The sequence below is a fragment of the Acomys minous genome, assembly GCF_964271855.1.
Source record: "Acomys minous genome assembly, chromosome: 2".
Classification (NCBI taxonomy): domain Eukaryota; kingdom Metazoa; phylum Chordata; class Mammalia; order Rodentia; family Muridae; genus Acomys; species Acomys minous.
Window position 1 is genome coordinate 92,852,364 of NC_140484.1, and position 20,563 is coordinate 92,872,926.

Consider the following 20,563-nt stretch of genomic DNA (forward strand, 5'->3'; position numbering starts at 1 on the left):
TATAACATTAATAAGATTTTTGCATAATGACATTTCCAGAATGTAGTGAATTTGAAGGCTTGGGTTACCAAAGATAGCATGCCAAGGGTACCTATAAATGCAGGCCCATGATTTACTAGAAGATGGTGATATGGCTCAGAGTTTCTCTTTAACAATGAAGACTACAGCGTCCGCATCCTCCGCAGCAATGACTGCAAGCATCCTCTTTATCTTCACCTACTTAGCCTGGCTCCATTTGCAAAGAATTGAAAAATGTGAAGAATCAGTGAGATTCCACTGTTGCTACCTTTGTGGGCCAGTCCTCTGATAATGACAGAAGGGAAAAGAATGTGGTTGAGAGTCACTGGGACAAGGGAGAATGATAATTGCTGGAGAAGAATCAAACCAAATCTGTGGGGGGAAGCACATATGACACTGTTTTTGGAAGGAAGGAAGGTAAAGATTGTGTTATTATCGATCTATGCTTACAGATGTCCATCTATTTCTTACCAGCTATCACTTCTGTCTAGATGTGATGTTCCATTGAGTCATCTGTGTGATGTATGTTGGTCACACTGAACCACTTTCTCAAGCAACAGATGGTGTAACAACGCCAGGGCAGCTTTGCATTTTGTCCCAACTAGGCAGGCTTATCTGTGTCAATGGAGAGCAGCAGGTTAAAAGAATACTTTAAAATCAGCAGGCAGTGTTCACTTCTGAGCTGTGCTCTTATATCTGTTCTGTTTCCAGAAATCCTTGGGAATCCCTCTTGTGTAATTACAGTGTATGCCGAAAAGGATCATGCATTTCTTGCTCACAGGAAACTCAATATTTCAGGGTCCACAATACATAATAAATAAGCCCTTAATGAAGACAAAAGGTATATTACATAAGCCACCTTTGAAAAAAGCCAGAAAGATCTCAAATATTACCTACATTATACTAAGGATAACATTAGAAACACAACACAGGCTGTGAATCTGCCTTTTACAGCACTATACTGAGTCATACTGTCTTACATAGATTGGTTTAAAGAAACTACATATTTTTATAAAAATTATTTCAAGTGTTTGAGAGCAACAACAGGAGTTGAGAGAAAATGAATTAAACAAATTCAAGAGACAATGTAAAAGGGGACAATGTAGAAAGTTCACACAAAAGGGACAGTTCCACACTGCCTCCAGGTGGGGAAAACAGCACAAAGCAATGGGTAACAGTTTGCAATCTTTTAGGAGATACACAACAGGGAGTGTGGGAGAATTGGGCTCTCTGCTTTCCAATAACAAACTAGTGGAGGATATAATTTATCCTGATGTGGTGTATAACTCCCAACGTCAAGCATATGATCAACAGTGGTCCTTCCTCAGAGTGCAGTCAGTCTGACCGAGAGACTGTAAAACCAACATAAGATTTAACTGGCTTCATAATGGTTCCCTTTTCTGATTTTTACCGGCATGTAGTTTTTGTTATTGTGCTTCTGTGGCACATCTGCTGTTGCTGTTTTGCTCAGGATAGATTTAGCTTAAGATAGAATTTTAGGCTTAAACATAAATTTTAGGAATTTTTTCCTAGATCAGTAAAAAACATATGTGACGTGTTGATGATCAGTGGGAATATAAACTGAAACATGGTGATTAGTATGAACTTTAACAAATAAATTAAAAATAAAAATGAATCCTGTCCAGCTATCCAACTTCTCTACTGTACTGGAAGGACTCTAAGTCAGCACTCCACAGAGATAGTTGCACATCTGTGTTTACTCCTGCACTGTTTCAAAGACCTGGAAAGTAGATGAGCCTCGTTGCTCATAACTGAAGAAAATAAAATTAAAATGTGCTCACATTAAAATGTCTCAGTTAGCCTTTATTGAAAACCTGGCACAGCCTAGAGTCACCTGAGAAGAGTGTCTCAACTGTAGCATTGTCCAGCTAAGAATGGCCTTTGGGCATGTCTTTGAGAGATTGTTAATTGATTTGGAATGGCCCATATTACTGTCAACATCACCTATGGTTCCTTGAGAAGGAGGCCTTGGGCTTTGTACTAAAGGTCATTAAGCATGAGCTTGGAAGCTACCTAGATGAGCAGTGTTCTTCCCTGGGTTCCACTCTAAGTTCCTGCCCTGGTTTCTGTCAAGGGGAGACTGTAACTTGTAATCTGCAATAAACTATGTCATCCTCTAAGCTGATTTTGATCCAACTACTTTGTCTCAGCAACAGAAAACAAACTAGAATGATTGTGAAAAAATGAAACAACTTTAATCCTAGCACTTGGGAAACAGGCAAGAGGCGATATGAGTTTGAGGCCAGTCTGATCTACATTGTGAGTTTCAAGAGTGTCATGGCTACACACAGAAACCTTGTCCCAAACCATAGATAGATAGATAGATAGATAGATAGATAGATAGATAGATAGATGCATGTTTGATAATTATTAGACAATGCATGTACCTGAAAATCTTATATTAAGTCAACTAAGACTCAGAAGGACAAATATCATGTGTGTGCTTTCATATATGCATATATGGGGTGTGTGTGTGTGTGTGTGTGTGTGTGTGTGTGTGTGTGTATGTGTGTGTGTGTGTGTGTGTGTGTGTAGGTAGAAAGAAATCTCACGGAAAGGAGGAGAGCAGAGAGGAAAAGTGAGGGTGATCCAATATACTTGACACAGAATTCTTTAGGGAAAGAAATCAGATAAAGAAGCAGGTTGTGGGGGCACCAGATAGATGCTGAAGGAGGGAGATAAATAGGAACAGGTGTGTTGATATATTCAAAAGAAAACGCCATAATGAAACCCATCACTTTGTATGAGTATTTAGAAAATGAATGAGAAGATCATTCAAAGATAGCTCAGTATTGGATCATGTACTGTAGACTTGTAGGAAGAAGGGACAGCTGGTCAGGGGGGCACTAAGTTTCAGTGCAACAGGATGATGCTCTGTCACTACTGTAATGTAGGGCAACTGAGAGGAGTTTGGGGAGGCCAAAGAATGTGACCAAAGGATAATATACAAAAAAGGTTCAAAAAACTCACAATGATATTACATTATTTGCCAGAAAGTGTTACTGAGTTTTATCTTCATAAACAACTTGTAATTATAAGAGAGGACAAATATAGAAGCACAACGTTCAAAGATATATAATTTTCCATTTACATATGGATTGATTTTTGTTTTCAAACCTGGCTTTTTTGCTGTGGACTTGATTCTTTCTTTGGTCACATAACAGTTTTTGGTTTTATGTTTATTCTCAACAACGGACAAGACACAGAGGCTCCTTCTGCAATTTGGCCTAGTGATGAAGATTTATTTTCCACTCTCCACCCACAAGCTTGCAAAGCACAAGAATTCCTGACTTTATGTATGAAGTGATCACTAATGAACACGAGCTGTATTTTTCAAGAACATCTTGTATTTCCATAATTGCATCTGATATAATATAGTAGAATTTAAAGAATAATATTATATCTGTGCCAACAATAGTTTTGTGACAACCTGACATTTCCACAAAATATTACATTCATACAAATTTTCATAGCTTGTCATAGAAGTGAGATAAATTACTTCTTGGTAATCCAGTTTATCAGTAAACCGAATTTTCTATGACTTCATATTTCCTTGCTCACTCTTGTTGGAATTATCCAGAAACTGGAACAAGCCTCTTCAGTATTACAGTACCATATAATACCAGGAAGTACTACTAATACTAAGCCAACGCACTTAGTATCTAAGGTAACTAAGTTGCTCTTAATATTAATTCTGAGGGCATCATGTCAAAGATGACTAATATAACAAAGGAAAACCAGAAAGCATTTATCCTACTTGAGTGATTTGAAATAATATGGCTGAGAGAAACCAAATAACTTCCTTCAGTACATAATAATGTTATAATTGTGGTGCTTCACATTCACTTACCTTATAATCAGAATAATTCATCATATTTTTGAAATGTGCTGTTCAACTACAAAGACAAATATTAATCATGTGATATCCACAAGAGTTAAAATATTTCAGTAACCAGACTTTCGGATATGACCATACCAAGTCTGAGTAATAGAAGATTAGAAATTGCACACTAAGTGAGTAATCTTGCTGCTGACTCCAAAATGTCAATGTCTGTGCTTCCCAGACAAGAAGAGGCATCCCGGAATCTAGGGATGCACAGTTCCAGTGCCCCTCACAGATGACTCCTGGATCCAAGAGTCACACATGGTTCCAGGTTCATTGCATCTGGAGCCTTCTGCCTACTCAACCATGACACCAGAGTTTCAGAAATGCATGGCTTCAGTATCTAGACTCCAGATTCCTCTTGCCTCCCCACGAACAACTCCTGGACACCAGGGACAGAGTCCTACCCTTTATTCCACAGTTCTACTGGTCCCCCTGTGGAGACTGGATGGGCAATAGGAGCATACAGTGTCCTTGTTTGAAGATGACAGTATCCAGTGGAGTCTGACTTCCAGGAACATTGTGTCTACTGGGTGGGCAAGCTGCAGTGCTGCTTATCCCTAAATGTTAGTGTCTGTTTGTGTTCCACAGGAGAAAGGAAAGGATCTCTCTCCCAGACATATATGGTACCACCTCAGTCCCCCAGCTACACAGACTTCCTGAAGACTCTAGATTTCTAGAGACTTGCAGGTCCAGCCTATAAATCATAGCTCTACTATCTCTCTTGAGAAGAACTGTAGGATGTCACTGGACCTAATTCCCTGCATAAATGCCTAACTGGGACATAACCAGCAGTGTCGACCTACAGGCTATGGGAGGAGATTCAGCCACCAGTCTTTGACTTAGGGGTCCTCCAGCACACCCAAGAATCCCAGCAGGTTCCGGGCACAATCAGCTAAAACCAGAGACAACAAGGTGGCTAAAGAACACAATCAACAAAAACTATGGCAATATGGCAACAAGCTCTGGATATCCTAACATAACTGAAACATGAAAAAATGATTTTAAAACTATGATTACAAAGATAGTAGAGACATTTAATGAGAAAATTAGTAAATTCCTCAAAGAAGTACAGGAAAAACACAAATAGGTGAAGGAAACAAATAAAGCTGTCTATGACCTGAAAAAGGAAATAGAATTTTAAAAAAGACACAAACTCAGGAGATATTGCAAAGGGAAACCTAGGGAAGAGAACAGGAACCACAGATGTAAGCCTCATCAACAGACTACAGAGATGAGGAGAGACCCTCAGGTGTAGAAGATACAATCAAAGAAATGGATACATCTGTCAAATAAAATATTAAATAAAAATACCTGACATAAAACATTCAAGAAATCAAAGACACCATGAAAAGATGAAACCTAAGAATAATAGGAATAGAAGAAAGAGAAGATTCCTGGCTCCAAGGACCAGATAATAATCATAGAAGAAAATATCCCCAAAGTAAAGAAAGAGATGGTTTTAAACATAAAAGAAGCTTACAGAACAACAAATAGATTGGACTAGAAAAGAAATTTCTCTCACCACATAATAATCAAAACAATAAATGTACATAAGGAAAAAATATTAAAATCATAATAGAAAAAGCCAATAAAAACACATAGGCTAAGAGAATAAATGCATACACAGGGCTCAACATTCTGTTCCATACAAGAAACACACCTGAACAGCATAGGTAGACATCACCTCAGAGTAAAGGGCTGGAAAAAAATTTTACAAGCAAATGGAATGAAGAAGCAAACTGTAGTAGCCATGCTACTGCAAATAATATTTTTTAAAAAATCTCTTCTTGGTAACCTGCTGTCTTTCCTCTGAGTGCCACCAGGTCTCCCCCTCCAGGGAAAATGGTCAAATATGAGGCACCAGAGTACGTGAGAAAGTCATATCCAACTCTCCACTCTACTGTGGAGAATGTTCTGACCATTGGCTAGATCTGAGTAGGGGTTTAAAGTTTACAGCCTGTATTGTCCTTGGCTGGTGCCTTAGTTTGAGCGGGACCCCTGGGCCCAAATCTGCCTATCATAATGTTCTACTTGTAGGTTTCTAGGACCCTCTGGATCCTTCTACTTTGCCATTCTCCCACGCTTGTCTCATCTAGAGTCCCAATAGGATGTCCTCCCCACTCCCCTATGAGCATATACAGGGGGAGGAAATCCCCCTCAGGAACTGTCATTGGGGAGGGAATAAGGGAAAAATGGGAGGGAGGGAAGAATGGGAGGAGACAAGGGATGGGATAACCATTGAGATGTAACAAGAACAAATTAATAAAATAATATATCTTAGAAAAAATATTAAAAAATTTCAACCAAAATTAATAAAAAGACATGGGGAAGGACATTTCATAAGAAAAAACACCAAGAGGACAAAAAAAGGACATCTAAATCATGATCATCTTTGCTCCAAAAACAAGGATAGACACATTTGTAAAAGAAATATTATTAAAGCTTAAATCACTCATTGTTCCCCACATATTGATGGTGGGAGACTTCAATACTCCACTGTCACCAATGGATAAATCATTGAAACATAAACTAAGTAGAGATATAATGAAACTAACAGATACAATGAATCAAATGGACCAAATAGATGCCTACAGAACTTTTCACCCAAACAAAAAAGATTATAGTTTCTTCTCAGCACCACATAGAACCATCTCAAAAAATGTTAGAGTTAATCACAAAGGAAAATTCAACCAATACGAGTAAATTGAATTAAACCATTGCACTTTATCAGATCACCATCGATTAAAGCTGGACTTCAACAACAACAGAAATTCCAAAAAGCCTACACTGTCATGGAAACTGAACAACTCCCTACTCAATGATCACTGAAACAGGAACGAAAGAAATAATGAAATTAAAGACTTCCTAAAATTCAATGAAAATATGAAACACAATGAAAGCAGTGCTAAGATTAAACTCCATAGCACTAAGTGCCTTAGTACAGAAATTGGAGAAATCCCGTACCAGCAAAAAAACAAAACAAAACAAAACAAAAAACATACACACCCAACAGGAGTACATGATAGGAAATGATTAAACTTGGGGCTGAAGTATATAAATTAGAAACAGAAAAATACAAGGAATCACCAAAATCAAGACCTGTTTCTTGGAGAGAATCAACAAGATAGACAAATCTTAGTCAAACTAACTAAAACACAGAACAGACACAGAGGAAATCCAAAGAATCATTAGGTATTACCTTGAAACCTGTATGCCACAAAATTTGAAAATCTAAATGAAATGGATAGTTTCTACTTAACAAAGTTAAACCGAGATCAGGCAAACAAGTTAAATAGTCCTATACCCCATAAGGAAATACAAGCAATCATTAAGTGTTCCACACAGTAAAAGCCTAGACCCAGTTGGTGCCAGTGCAGAATTCTACCAGACTTTCAAAGACTTAATACTAACATTCCTTAAACTATTCCATAAAATAGAAACAGAAATAATATTGCCAAACTCATTCTATGAGGCCACAGCCACCCTGATACCTAAACTACACAAATACCCAACAAAGAAAGAGAAATTCAGACCAACTTTCTTTAAGAACATCAAGGCAAAAATACTCAAACACCAAATACAAGGGCACATCAAGAATATCATCCACCATGAATAACTAAGATTCATCCAAAGCACGCAGGGGTGGTTCAATATACAAAAGTCCATCAATGCAATCCACCTTATAAACAGACTGAAAGAAAAAACACAATCATCTCCTTAGATGCTTTTTTGAAAGCACTTGACAAAATCCAACATCTGTTCATGTTAAAAGTATTGGAAAGATAATCTACACCATGCCCATACCTAAACAAATTAAAGGCAATATACAGCAAGCTTATGGCCAACATCATATTAAAAGGAGACAAATGTAAATCAATCCTGCTGAAATCAGGGACAAGAGAAAGCTTTGCATTCTTACCATATCTTTTCAATATAGATCACGAAGTCCTACTCAGATCAACAAGAACTAAAGGAGATCAAGTGGATTCAAATTGGAAAAGAAGTGAAAGTGTCATTATTTGCAGATGATATGATAGTATACATAAGTGACTCCATAATTTTTATCAGGGAACTTCTGCAGCTGATAAATACCTTCAGCAAAGTGGCTGGATACAAATTAATTTTTAAAAAATCCATAGCCATCCCGTATACAAGCAATAAAAGACTTGTATGAAAAAACTTCAAGTTTCTGAAGAATGAAATTGAAGAGGATATCAGAAGATGGAAAGATCACCCATGCTCATAGATGGATAGGATTAACATAGTAAAAATGGCCATCTTACCAAGAGCAATCAACATATTCCCCATCAAAATAACAACACAATTCTAAACTTCATATGGAAAAACAAATAAACAATAGCAACAAACAGAATAGTTAAAACAATTCTATACAAAAACAAACAAACTAACAAACAAACAAACATCTGGCGGTATCTCCATCCCTTACTTCAAGTTATACAACAGACAATAGTAATAAAAACTGCATTATATCAGCATAGCAATTGATTAGTTGAGCTCTGGAATCGAATCAAAGATCCAGAAATATACCCACACACTCACAGATAATTAATTTTTGACAAAGGAGCCAAAACCATACAATGGAAAAAAGAGAGCATCTTCAACAAATGTTGCTGGTTTAACTGGGTGTTTATATATAGGAAAATGCAAATAGATCCATCTTTCTTAGCCTGCACAAAACTCAAGTCCAAGTGGATCAAACACCTCAACCTAAAACCAGGTACCTTAAATCTTTTAGAAGAAATATTGGAAATCAGCCTTGAACTAATTGGCACAGAAGACAACTTCCTAACCAGAATACCAACACCTCAGGCTCTAAGAGCAACAATTAATAAATGGGACCTCATGAAACTGAAAAGCTTCTGTAAGGCAAAGGACACAGTCAGTAGAATGAAACAGCAGTGTACAGACTTGGAAAAGATCTTCACCAATCCCACATTTGACAAAAGGGTAATATACCACTCCTGGCCATACACCCAAAACATACTCTAATATACAACAAGGACACTTCCTTAATTATGTTCATAGCATGTTCTTTTGTAAAAGCCAGAATCTGGAAACAACCCAGGTATCCCTCAAGTGAACATTAGATAAAGAAACTGTGGTACATTAACATAATTGACTACTACTTATCTATTAAAAACAAGGAATTCATGACATTTGCAAGCAAATGGATGGAACTAGAAAAAAAAAATCATCCTTAGTGAGGTAACCCAGACCCAGAAAGACACACATGGTATGTAATCACTTACAAGTAGATTTTATCCAGATAATATAGGATAAACATACTACAATTCACAGACTGAAAGAAGATAAGTAACAAGGAATATTCACATACAATAGACAGCAAAAGTGGTTAGAGAGGGAACAAGGTAGGAGAGGAAATGAGGAAATAAATGAGCTTGGAGATCAGACCTGGGGAGAGCTTGGTGGGCATACAGAGAGCCTTCAGAGAGAAGAGGAACCATGGGAGGAGGCATTTCTGTGAAAGCTAGAGACTTAGTACAGGGTAGCCTCCTAGGAAGATGTTGTGGTAGTCCTCTCAGCCACTAGCCGAGACTCCTAGTAGCAAGGGTCAGGGAGACAGAAAAGCACATCCTCTAACCAGACAAGAATCCTAGTGACGGATGGGAACACCAACCCACCCACAGAAATTTTGACCCAAAATTTACCCTGCCTACAAGATGTGCAGGGATAAAGACAAAGCAGGGATTGAGAGAATGTCTATCCAATTCCTGACCCAACCTGAGACTTTCTCCATGCAAGAGAGCCAACTCTTTACACTATTAATGATACTCTGCTATGCTTGCAGACAGGAAGGAACCTAGCATAAGTCTCCCCTGACAGGCTACACCCAAACAGCACAGCCAAACAGATGAGGAAACTCATAGCCAAACATTGGGCAAAGCATAGGGAGCCTTGTGGAAAAGTTGGGGAACAGATAGAAGGATCTAGAGGTAACAAGAAGAGCTCCACCAGACCAACAAAGCCAACTAACTAGGGCCCAGAGGGGCTTTCAGAGCCTGAAGCAACAACCAAGTACTACGCATGGACTGGACCTAGTCCGCCTACACAGATGTACCCAATGGGCAGCTCAGGCTTCATGTGGGTCCCTTAGTAAGGGGAGCAAAAGCTGTGTGTGACATGGACTCTATTACCTGCTGTTTAATCACTCCCCCACAGGCAGGGGCTGCCTCATCAGACCACAGGGAAAAAGGATGTGCCCAGTCCTGAAGGGACTTGAGCTGGGGTGGATGGGTAGGGAGGCTGCCCCTTTCTGAGGAATAGGGGAGAGGGAATGAGGGAAGAGGAAAGTGAGTCTGAGAAGAAAGGAGGGAGGGGGGCAATGATGGCGATGTAATTGAATAAATTAATTAATTAACAAAATGATTTCAGTAAACAAATGGTCTTTTGAAATATTATGATATTGTTCCACATCAGTTATAATTTTCTTTCTTCCTTCCAATGAGAACTCATTTAAGCAAAGCGAGCATTTTGGACCATGACTTCCATGAAAATAATCTGTGTATATGGGTAGTAAGTTATAATTATTAAACTTTCCTTAGGAAGTTAGGGTCTAATGACCTTGAAGACAAGGCCAAAGACACCTTTAGTTTTCTGCGGAATGTCTCCATGAGACACTAAAATGCGTCTCTAAGAGGATTTAAACCAGGCTCTCTTAAAAGTCTTGCTTGACTTGAGAAACTGAGCACTGAGCGCTCCAGACATTTCAGTGTTTGGGTTTTATAAGCAGCAGCTAAAGCTGTGATTCTGAAGCTCTTCATAATCATTTTATGAAATTTATACATCCATTTGGTTTCCCTGCTTTGTTGGAAGACTCTTTGCTAGATGGTTGGGAATGAAATCAATGGGGAAAAAAAAAAGAATTTAATCCTCATTGCCTAGCTTGTCACTGTCACACAGGTGGGCTTGGATGCAGCCCCAGTTTTTTCCTGTAAAACATGACATATTACTGATGCAGGTCATTGCTATAGCTAAAATACCTTTGTTCTGAACAATCAAAGTTGCTGATCCCATATGGGTGGCAGATGCTGCTGTGCTGGGGATGATCTCTGTCTCTGCCATCACAGAAGCCTTGGGAAGGGCAGGATGAAACTGTGGGGAGAGATGGTTTTACTTGTGACCATGATTTTGTCACAATTTCATGGACATATTTGTATGTTTAAACTCAGAAAATTTTATATATTAGATAACTGCAAAGTAGTAACAACTAAAATGTGGTAAACCCACTGAAATATATTTATAATAATATTGAAGTTTTCCCATTAACATATTATTTTCTACTTATATAATGTAAAAATAGGACAACTGCCATACTTATAAACAAACATATGCTCTCCAAGTCCCTTTTATTTTTCCAAATTTTATTTACATATATCTTTACCTACGAAAAATCACAGCTTATGATGGAAAATTGCATGACTTCTCCAGTTTGCCTTACAATGGTGAAAAAGGCCTGAGATGAAACTCAAAAGCAAATTTTTAAGAAAGAAAATGATGTCACGACATCATGTCAACATGATTAGTATTAAAAGAAAATATAAATCAATTAAGAGAAGAAAGTTAAGGAAATAAAACATACATTAAGAAAACATTCCTTTCCTCCTAAACCAAAAGTGTTTTCATAAAAGGTTTATTTATTAAAAATATTATATGTGTAAGTGTGAGTACCTGTACACTTGGTCCATGCCTGAGAAACACAGATGAGGCTTCTGGATTCCCTGGGAATGACGTTGGAGTTGGTTTTGAGCTACAATGTGGGTGCTAGGATCAAACTCTGCCTTCTCTGCAAGGACGCTAATTGTTCTTAATAGCTGAGCCATCCCTCTAGTGTCCTGGCTGGTGTTCTTGACCACAAAGGTCACCTTGCATTGGTGAATGGGCTGTGAATTTTTCTTAGTGTCTGATGCTATATATTTGAAGACTTGCATACAACAGACATTCCTTTTGTTAAGGTTCAAGAGTTAAGAAATATATCCAAAGAAAATACTTAACCAAATCTGATTTTATGTTAATATGCAAATCAGGATGTTTCTCAAAGCAATAAATGACAATGTTAACAATGTGGTTGTGATGATCATCCCACAGAGAAGTTATAAGAACCTAGAATAGGTGGTCCTCCGATGCCCAGGGATTTAATCCTGGCAGGGTTAATATTATGTGTTGTACCCTTATGAACAGCATAGTATTCAGGCACAGGCCTCCAATTACTAGGTGTTACAGATCAGACAACACTCTATCCCAATGCTCTAAAAAGTCTCTACATACAAGTCAAATTCATCCACAGTGTAAATGTGTTAAGGGAAAATTTTTGATTTTTTCAGTGAGTGGGATTATTGAATAATAATCATATGAATTAAAGCCTATGACTAATTCACTCTACAGTTCAAAATAAATCTCTCCGGTGGCAAAGCTCTAGTTTACACAATCTGTCACTGGAAAGTACTCTGTGAATGATCTCAGTCACTTTGCACATCTAAAGGTTACTAAATGGGTCTTGTGATCAGAACACTTACCTCTTAAACAGACATTGAAGAGGAAAATTAGAACAATTCCAGTTGTGAAATTGTATCAAGAGTGAAGCAAAATGTGTGTTTACCTTCCTAAACTCATGATTTTTTAAAAATTAAGTTTAATTTTCTTCTTGTAGGTTTCTAGGATCCTCTGGATCCTTCAACTTTGCCATTCTCCCATACTTCTCTCACCTAGAGTCCCAATAGGATGTCCTCCTTCTGTCCTAATTTCCTGGTAAGTGAAGGCTTTCATGGGACATGCCCCTTGGGCTAGTATGCAGATATAGGTGAGTTTATACCATTTGACTCTTTCTGCTTCTGGGTTAACTCACTCATTATGGTCATTTCTAGTTCAATCCGTTTGTCCACAAATTCCTTATTTTTTAACAGCTGTATTACAGTATTCCATAGTGTAAATGTACCACAGTTTCTTTATCGGAGAGTGGGGTCTGACTTTCACACGTACTCTGGTGCCTCATATTTGACCATGTCCCCTGAATGGGGAGACCTGGTGGCACTCAGATGAAGGATAACAGGCTACCAAGAAGAGACTTGATATCCTATGAGCATATAAGGAGGGAGGAAGTCCCCCTCAGTCACAGTCATAGGGGAGGGGAGTAAGGGGAAAATGGGGAGGGGAGTAAGGGGAAAATGGGAGGGAGGGTGGAATGGGAGGATACAAAGGAGGGGATAACCATTGAGATGTAATATGAATAAATTAATGAAATAAAATTTTTAAAAATTCAGTTTAAAATATATCTGGACACTAGCTCAAGGGGCATGTCCCGTGAAAGTCTTTACTTACCAGGAAAGTGGGAAAGAGGGGAGGGGATCCTATTGGGACTCTAGGTGAGAGAAGCATGGGAGAATGGGGAAATAGAAGGATCCAGAGAGTCCTAGAATCCTACAAGAAGACCATTATGACAGACAGATCTGGGCCCAGGGGTCCTGCTCAAACTATGGCACTAGCCAAGGACAATATGCATAGTAAACTTCTAACCCCTACCCAAATCTAGCCAATGGACAGGATGTTCTTCACAATGGAGACTGAGGATTGACTTTCACACGAACTCTGGTGCCCCATATTTGACCATGTCCCCTGGATGGGGAGGCTTGACGGCACTCAAGAGGAAGGATAGCAGGCTACCAAGAAAAGGCTTGATACCCTATGAGCATATACAGGGGGAAGAGGTCCCCCTTAGTCACAGTCATAGACTAGGGGAGTAGGGGGAAAATGGGAGGGAGGGAGGAATGGGAGAATACAAGGGATGGGATAACATTTGAGATATAATATGAATAGATTAATAATATATATATAATAAAAAATTTTTAAATACAAGAAAATATTTATATACTCTGCATTCAAATTGAGAGGCTTGAATATGCAAATCATACAGGGGAAAAAAGAATGCCTAATGAGGAGGGCTGAACTGGAGGAAAGGAAGCTAGTGAATGCATCACGTCTAAATGTTTGTTAAACTATGGTGCATATGTTTAGGTTTTAGGTACTTTACATTAGATAGGTAACATAAGATCAATGTAGATATGGTGACTCTAAGTGAGAACACCCTATGTCAATCTTAGGTAAAAGTATTTACTCCCCAAACTATAATTTGAACTTATCAAGTAAAACAAAGTTTTATAGTTTTGTTGTTGTATGTATCTAGGTAATTTTTCCTTCAAATAATAAATAATAATTTAACAAATATGTGAATACTTCCTCAGGTTGGATAGACAAGGTAGATTGATAAATTATAGATAGATAAGTAGATAGATAGATAGATAGATAGATAGATAGATAGATAGATAGATAGATAGAAGATAGATTATAGATGATAGATAGATAGATAATAGATAAATGGATTCACATGTGCACATATGCATATGTATGGAGAGATAAGTGGGTGACAGACGTATGATAGAGAAATAGATGATGCATGCAAACATGTATACATGGAGCTAAATAGATGGTAGTTAAGAACAGATAGATGATTGCTCAGGATAGATAGGTATATAATGAGAAATGACAACAAATATGGTCATTGGAATAATTCTGCTATAGTAAGTGGAACAGTGTACCTGTTTGTATGCAATTTTTTACTACTATTCTTTGATTTATAAATGATAAAATTTGTGTCTATGCAAGGATGGCAACAAACTATTTGAAAGTATGGTGCATGTTGTTATTTTTCAACTTGATTGAATGGAGAAGAGTCTATTAGTTAGAAAAGCTCATCTTTGAGTTTATCTCAAGAGAGCATTTACTAAGAGGTAAAGAATTACCATAAATATATGTGACACCATCCCACACTGGGACCCAGGAATCCAGTGGGGAGAGACAGATTGTGAGCACCCAGGCTTCCTCCTCACTCTGATCTCAGTTGCTGGGTTGTGAACTTTTCTGCCACACTTCCTGAATCCTGCCAGGTGGAACTGACACCTCTGATACTCTGAGATAAAATGAATCTTTTGTGCTTTATATATATATATATTAGTTAATGTGTCCAGTAGCAGAAAGGCTAACATATCTGTGGGGATGTATGATCATCTTAATGGTTAAATAATGACATTGTCCTCTTATAATAGGTCATCTAAACTTATCAGAAACTTTGATTAATCATATGTGTTAAGTTGTAGGACTAGTCAACTGGGCGATAATGGCATGCACCTTTACTACCAGCACTAGAGATGCAGAGGAAGGTGGGTCTCTGAGTTCGTGGCCATCGTAGTCTACAGAGCAAGATCCAGAATGGCCAGGACAACACAGAAAAACTCTATCTCAAGAAACTAATGTGTGTGTGTGTGTGTGTGTGTGTGTGTGTGTGTGTGTGTGTGTGTAAAGAAAGTGTGTATAGAAAGGCCAACAAAACAAAATAGGGATATGAGTTAGTTGTTTCATGAATCTATTAGGAATAAAAGAGAAAAATGCGAAATAATCTATACATAAATGCTGTTAATAATTAAAACAGTTTTTAAAAATAGATTGTGTTTAATAACTTTGAAAAATAAACTTTTCTAGGTGATTGTTTATTTTAAGCATCATTTTCAAGGCAAGTATGTCACACAGCTCAGCTGCCTGGCTCAGGATATTTCCCCATTCTTATCCTGACACTAATTAGCACCTTAGATGCCCAGTCTGACTGGATCTCTGTGTGCCTTGGCACTTTCCTTTGCTGAGCTTCAGGGTTAACAATAAGTCAGAAGAATAAAACACTCATTTAACACAAATCGCAGCAACATAGAGGAGCTATGCAATAGCTCAATGCGTTAATTTATTTCACGAATATGCATATATTCAAGTAGTGCTATGAAGTCTCTGTGTCAAGAGGTATAAAATAATTATCTTACATTAACTGCATTAGTATTTTCTAGGTAAAGATTTGGTCCTGTAGATAAAGGTTAAATTGCTGGTTCTGAAACGGCCTGTGTGTATAGAATACAAGTTCAATGTCAGTGACCCTTTCAAATCTACTGTCGGGTCCCACTTACTTCATTACCTTGTCATGAGGAGGATTGGAAGTCTGGTGAAATAACAGTAACTAAAAAACTTCAAGATGCAGAAATCTAGTGTAGAATATGGGCTGGACATGGTCCTCAAGTCAGAACTGTCCATGGGTCCATTTTCCACCTGCTTTTGAAAAGAGTCAAGAAAGACACAGCTCTGGCACATGAGGTTGCCCTTTTTGAGCTAGCTCTTGCAGCAGTGGCCTGATTCCTACGAGGGAAACTCTCAGCATACAGATGCATCATGCTACCTTCCAAATCATCTGGCTACAGCTGTATCATGTAGTAAGCAATGCACCTCAGCACTGAAACTAAAGCTCAGTTTTTCTTCTATGAAGCAAGTAGGTTACCTGATTTACCTGATTATTACAGAGCTTACATAGTTCAGAAATTTTACCATTGCTTCGTGACCAAAAAAAAAAAAGCTCCATTAAAAGATGCTTAGAGTGTTTCTGTTTTATAAAAAATAATTTGGAAATACAGTGTAGCAGTTCAAGCCTGTAATCTCAACAACCGTGAGGTTGTGAGTTCAAGGCCACAATGGGCTATTTAATGAGTTCTAGACTAAACTGAGCTACAGAGTGAGACCATGTCCCAGAAAACAAAAACAAACAACAAAAATGAAAAATGAAATATTTCCACTGAGGAAATACTACTGTATATGTATAAAGAAATTATAAAACAACTGTAAAATATACTATCCTGTACATTAACTTCTATATAGTTACGTAGATAATATTGTGTATGTGTTACACTTGTGAACATATGATAGAATGCCTGTGATCATATCTTATTAGGTATTGGTTTATTATTCTCATGGTTTCAGAGGGTTCAATCTATGTGGCTGGAGGGAGCAGGTGGAGTAGAGTCCTCTACCATGTAGCCAAGAAGCATAGAAGAGGGGATACATTTCTCTGGTGTCCATCTCCTTAGCTATTGTTTATTTAGCCCCAGCTCCCATGTCAAGAGACACATACCTCCCACATTCAGAGTTCACCTTTTCCATCTGGTAATTTTTCCTGGAAAGTCTCTCACTGATATAACCAGAGGTATGTCTCTATAATTTGCTAGGTGATGCTAAATCAAGTGAAGTTGGCAATGTATTAATCATCAAACATTATTAAATACTCTCCACTAATCAATCATTTTATGTCTTTCTTCCACATTGTTTTGAAAAGAGAGTTTTCCAGGCAGTGTTTCCTGGGAGCCATTATCAATAGCACCAGTGCCTGCCCTGAAGGGTCAGAGAATTGATGTCAAATGAAGCCATATGACTTAGAATGTCCAATGCTCACACTTGATTGCATATCCTCACTTAACTTATTTATAAGATTTATTTTCATTTAAATGAAAAACGATTCTAAATATTGATGAGATATAATATGATGCTTTAACAAATGTACACATTATTGGAAGTTTAAATCAGTTTAATTCGTGAACCTATTGCTTCAACTATGTGCCATTGTTTGTGTGACAATATTTAACAGTTCTGAGTATTTTAGAGGAAGGATAGCAGGTTACCAACAAGAGACTTGATACTCTGTGAGCATATACAGGGGGAGGAAATCCCCCTCAGGAACAGTCATAGGGGAGGGGAATAAGGGGAAAATGAAAGGGAGGGAAGAATGGGAGGATACAAGGGATGGGATAACCATTGAGCTGTAACAAGAATAAATTAATAAAAAATAAAATAAAATAAAATAAACAATGTAATGTGCCACTATTAAATATAGTTACTGCACAGTGCAATGTAACCCACAGTGTGTATTTTCAAACTAAAATATTACATCCTCTGATGGATAATCCTGATTTTCAACTTGATTGGATCTAGAAACCATCAGGAGACCAGTGTCTGAGAACTCTGCACTGCCATTGAGACCCAACACCATTAGCCTTCAAACTGAAGGACTGAAGGCTATGAACCCCAGGATTTCTCCAGGCCTTGTGAGGCACAGGGTGAGTACTGAGCCTTGGTGCAGAAAATTGCACCTAATGTAGAAAATATGCATTGTAGACACAGACTTTTGTTATGACTAAATTTGATCACAGATTTCTTAAGCTTTGGGAGTTAAGTTGTGGGAACAATTTGAAAACGTACAGTTTGGATGTACACGTTCGCAAAGCTTAAAATGCTGTAAGTACAGCTTAATAGATGATGTAATGGGAGCTCAGAAAACAAGAATGCCAACAGCACTGTAGACAGTGAATGCTGGAGACATTCTCAGTAATTGAGTTAAAGGCTTTTTATATTTCATTCTGCAGAATAATTTCTCTGCATTTTATTCATGCCTTGAGCTCCTAAATGAGACTGAGATGAAAGAAGACTGATTAATGTGGTGTAAAAAATTTAGAGTGAGAATAAGGAGCAAAGGACACAGCAGAAATGCTTCAAAGACCTAATATTTTGTCAAAACCTGTGTAGGTATACGGCCAGGGAAGTGATGGTTTCTGAAAAGATTCAAATTCAGACTACTAAGGAATCAACTAATTTGCCTTGGAAAGGTAAGAAAGACATCTTGAGGGTGTATTAAGAACTGACCAAATCTTACCTATCAAAGATAGAAAGCTATAAAAATAATCAAATCATTTGAAGAACTTTGCCTGGAGAAAAGAACACATCTGAGGAACTCTGCTATGAAAAGAATTGCTTGTAAGAGGGTACTGAACACCTCCTTTCTGAGGACAGAGCAGCATCAATAAACCTAGGCCACTGGGGACAAGGTCCACGTCTAGACCTGGCATCAGAACTGGGCATTGTCCACCAGTACTGAGTTGCAGGTAAGGGAAAAAAACAACTCCTGTACTGGGAAGGTTCCTGACCAGATTGTAAAGGTACGCTTGGGTGCCAACGCAATCTGTGCCTGGGTCTAGATATGGCTCCTCCTTTTCCATTTTCAGGTGTATTGGAACTAATGCTGTCATTAACCTGAGGGAGCTAGTGTTGCTTCTCCCTGTGACGTCTTCTGTGAATATATAGTCAGGAGTAGAATTGATGAACAATGTATGAGGATTTCTCACATAAAGCAGAACAATGTGGTAGGCTTTTACTTGCTGAAATCTGGTGTGAATAGGCATGAGTATATATGCCCACAGCATCTTAGGTAGCAGGATTCTAACTTCCTATTGGTGAATAAAATGCCTGACAATGTCACATTCGAAGAGATTTCTACAAATTCTCTATACTGTGGCAATGATATATTTAGCCGAGGCAGCTGCATGCTTCCTAGATACCAAGAATTGCTTTTCCCTGCAGAAATAAAAGCAATTTACTTCCATCATTGAGAGTCAAAGCTACTTCCTTGGAGACTGAACCTTCTCCACATTATTTCTGTGTATGAGCTAACATACTGCACTTAGAAAAGGCATCATTAACCTATGAAATACTTACCGCTCAGGGAACTGCTAGAATAGGTAAATATGCAGCCCATCAGAATAAAATTATAACCCACTTATTGGTCATTGACCTTTATCAAGAGATGAAAATAAAGACTGGCAAAAACCTGCTGACCTGCACAGTGCTCTGCCAAACTGTCCTCTTATGTAACTGAAGTCACTGTCTTGATTTCACCGCCATGTGGAAAATATATGGAGGAGATTTTCTTTTCTTACAATACAGTTTATTCTTTCTAATTAATATGTTACTATTTTCTAACAGTTTTTCTTTCTAATATTAATACAGAATTTTTCAGTATATACAAAGGTTTGACTTTTTAATGCACATTTTAAATACCTAACAGCATAACTGACTCAGAAGTAAGCTGATACGAAGATGAAAACAAATAAGAGCCTAACATAAAATCCAATGTTTTTCAAATCTCCTTATAATCCTCTGGAGAAAATTCTAGAAACATGGTTCTCAGTGGCAGTTTCTGGCTATGGAGGTTTTTGGTTATTTTTTTTCTCATCTCTAGTTATTTTTTCATCTCCCAAATTCTAATGATATTTTAACACTGAGACAAGCAGGATTGAGTGATTTGATAATTTTCTCATTATATTAAATATAACAAATTCCTTCATACGTTTGAGTCTCAGATTTTAATATGGCACTGGAAAGAGAAGAATTTTCCATAGCAAAGACCTACTCTGCCCTGAATATAGTGATCCCCTTAGTAGTAAGTGGAAGCCTAGATCTTGTTTGATGACATGGGAATTTGGCACCATTGGTGAATCTCACAATGGATAGCACTTGGACTTTGGGGACGATTAGACTTAGAGACTGTGGCCATGTTAGTTAAATATCATAGGCAAATCTACTGGATTTGGAATCACCTAGAGATACCCCTATAGAAATATATCTTAAGGTTTTTTAGAGAGATTGACTTAAGGACAGAAATTCACCCTCCATATCATCACATCAACTCATGGATTGGAACCTTAAAATGAATCAAACGTTTGATAAGAAGCAATCCAACTGAGCAATGACGTTAGCTGTATCTGCTTACCTCATAGCAGATAGTGTGCAACCAGGCTGGTGCAAGCATAACTAGATGACTCCCACTCCCATTATTATACTTTCTTGTCACATGACTACATTTGTCTTAAACTATGAGCCAAAACATACCTTTCTCTTATGTTATGGTTG